We start from the raw sequence: 3661 nt of genomic DNA, 5'->3' as shown, positions 1-3661 counted from the left end.
ATTTGCTACTGAGACAGTCATGGTCTCCAACATAGTGGAAAAAAAAAATAACTTCTGGCTTGAGAAAAGGAAAGATGGAGGTAGAAGCTTTACAAATGCCATAAATACTAACTGATGCCTCCATATTCAAACTTGACTCACATAAAATATCATCCAGTACAGTGAACAGTTCAGCAGGAAGGTTTCTCCCTCTCTAAAAACCCTGGGTTGAGCTTATTCAGTCTTACACAAGAAGGCCTCATGAAAAGCATCACTTCCCTCCCCCTGCAATAGCCTTCTCTGTGCTATAAATATCTTTGCACAGGGAGACCAACACACTGAGACAGGAGATTTGTTAGTAGATACCCAGTGTTATGGTGTGGATAGGAGGTGTCCCCCAAAAGCTCATGTGTGAAACAATGCAAGAAAGCTCAGAGATGAAATGACTGGGTTATGAGAGCCTTGACCTAATCAGTGCATTAACTCCCTGACAGGGATTAACTGGGTGTAACTGAAGGCAGGTAGGAGGTAGCTGGAGAAGGAGGGTCATTGGGGGTGTGCCTTTGGAGTTTATATTTTCTCCCTGGTGAACAGAGATCTCTGCTTTCTTGGTTACTATGTCCTGAGCAGCTTTCCTCCTCCACACACTTCAGCCATGATGTTTTCCTTCACCTCAGGCCCTAAGAATGGAGTTGGCTGTCTATGGACTGAGACCTCTGAAACCAAGAGGTCTAAAATCAACTTTTTTTTACTTCTGTAATTGTTGTTGTCATGTCTTTTTGTCAGATTAGTGAAAAATCTGATTAAAACACTCAGAAATATTATAAGTGTTGAGGACAAAACAAAATTGTATAGTCCCAGGGTTCTGGTGAATTCTATAGAGTCTTATCATGCTCGTTCAATACAAAGCAATATCTGGAATCACAAAATCAAGTTTTAGTCCTGTCTGGAGTGCTTTATGAAGCACTCAGACATGGACTTTAGTACAACCCACCAATTTATTCTGTTCCCTTAAGAAAGTTAAACTTCTCACTGGGTGCAGCAGCACATACCTGTAATCCCAATGGTTTGGGAGGCTAATCCAGGATGATCACACACTCTTTGAGGCCAGGCTTAGAAATTTAACAAGGCCTTGAGCAACTTAAGGAGACCCTATGTCACAATAAAAAATAAATATAAAAGATAGGCTGGGGATGTGGTTTAGTGGTTAAGTGCCCCTGGGTTCAATCAATTATGTTAGATGAAATGAATGACTCCCAAACTTTTAAAAACTGTCAAATTTTAAAAATGCAAACAGAATCTTATGAAATATAACAAATGAGACAAAAATACATAAACAGTTTTTTCTAAATGAGGCAAGGTGGTAGACCAGATACTAGCCATAAGCTCTTCTGAGAGACTCCTAAAACTTCTGTAAGCACAGTTTGAAAAACATTAACAAGACCCCTTCTGGTTTTATAGAATTCAATTCTGGCTTATGATAAAAACAATCTAAGTTTCTGTTCAACTCCTATGTTCTATCGATGAATAAAGTGGAGGCTTGGAGATTGTAAAAGTTATCACCATTCATTATAATCATAATGACTACATTGGCTGAGTGGGCCCACTTGACTTCACTGCTAAGGGAGCTGATGATCAAAAAGGTCAAGTGGCAAAGTTGGGTTTTGAACAAAAGTCTAATATAATAAAAGATAAATTCACTAGAGTGTGCAAAAGTTCTGAAATAGCTCTAGCTACCAAATATAGAAGGATCACAAAGAAGGATCTGGTCAGTTCTGTCCAAGAAAGAAGAAGCTGTCCTTTGAGCTGAGTCTCAAGGATCAACAGCAGTCTACCAAGAAACAAATTTGGGAAAGGAATTCAAGGCCATTGGTGCAATATAAGCAATGACAAAGAGGTACAAAACATCATGCAGCAGGAGAAGTTGACTGGAGACAGGGCTGTAGACATAAGCAAGCAGGTGTCTGATTGTAAAGACATCTGTATCCCACACTAAGGAATTTGGACTTTTTTCCTAATGGGCTGACACCATTACAATGTTTCAAACAGCAGGATGAGATAGTTGCTCTTTCATGAACAGTCCAACTTTCTTCCTTTTTTATCCTTCAGGGCTCATCTAAAATATCATTAACCCTGAAAGGTCATTTATTATACTTTTGCTAAAGAGGACTTTCCTCCTCACTCTTCTCATTGGAACCTAAGTTCCATGAGAGTGGGGCCTTGTAAGTCTAGTTTACTGTTCTATCTTTACAACTTAGGAGAGTGCCTAGCACATAGTAAATGCTCAATAAATTGTTGCATGAATGAGGAAATGAAAGTTGTCAAATCTTAGGCTCCTATCCACCTTTGCGATACCTCTTTAACTAGCCCTGCTTTGTTAGTCACTTCCTCTTGCAACTAGTAGGGGGTATTGTGTTGAAATTGGCAAGGCATCCAAAAAATCAAGAAGCAAGAATGAAAAATTTTATAGCCTAAAAAGATTCCTCAGTGGCCTGAAAATGGCAATGTGCTTGTAGATATATTTACCTCACTGCTGGGAGACCTTGGTGACTGAAAACAATCTGCCCTGTTATCTTTTTTTGTTAAATATTCTCTCTCTTTTTTTTTTAAAGAGAGAGTGAGAGAGGAGAGAGAGAGAGAGAGAGTGAGAGAATTTTTAATATTTATTTTTTTAGTTCTCGGCGGACACAACATCTTTGTTTGTATGTGGTGCTGAGGATCGAACCCAGGCCGCACGCATGCCAGGCCAGCGCGCTACTGCTTGAGCCACATCCTCAGCCCTCTCACTCTTTTTATAACATATTTTTTTATATCTTTATTTCATTGACTTATTTTTATGTGGTGCTGAGGATTGAACACAGTGCCTCACCCATGCTAGGCAAGTGTTCTACCACTGAGCCACAACCCCAGCCCTGCCCTGTTATCCTACACTTAAAATAGTTGTGAAGATCTGAAGGACTTTATTCTATGCAAAGTCATAGTCACATCCCTCTGAATAAAAAAAAAATACATTCCACATTTCCAACCAAAATAAAGTACAATGAACCTAATGGGCTGGATGGAGGCTTATTATTATTGCTGGCAAATCACTTTTCCCTAATTTTATACATTGTGAAAGAGTTATATTAGTCCTTCCATCATAGCATCTTACTGAGGATTAAACCAAACAATGCACACAATGCACTTGGTACAGTGCTTGCCACAGAGAAAATTCTTAGTCATCACTAGCTTTCATAAGCATTATTGCTACTGGGGGCATTATTAACACACAGTGAAAGCATCTATTGGAGTCATAATGGACCTTTGTTAAGGGAACTGAAATTCGCTTTCATAAATCCACTGCTCACTCTATGGTATGTTCTAAGTCCTGACCACAAAGTCCCCAAAGGCCATGGATATGGTATCTATACTTCCCAGTCAATACTGTCAAACTTCTCTTTCATTTGTCTTTTTCCCCAACAAACCATCCGCCACTAATTACTTATAATCATTTTCTGCTGCATAGTTTTTTATACTTGTTTATTATGTTCACAGCTGTCTTGCCTAGCAAGGATAGGAATCTATTATCTCATTATTATGCCCAAGTCTCCTGATCATATTGCCCTTGCTTCTATTTAATTTCTTGCAAAAGTGTCTTTCAACAGGACAAGATATTTTTTTTTCTTCATCCTTATCCTTTCTT

Source organism: Urocitellus parryii, chromosome X, assembly GCF_045843805.1.
Source record: "Urocitellus parryii isolate mUroPar1 chromosome X, mUroPar1.hap1, whole genome shotgun sequence".
In the NCBI taxonomy this organism is placed as follows: domain Eukaryota; kingdom Metazoa; phylum Chordata; class Mammalia; order Rodentia; family Sciuridae; genus Urocitellus; species Urocitellus parryii.
Note: the sequence above shows the minus strand (reverse complement) of the source record.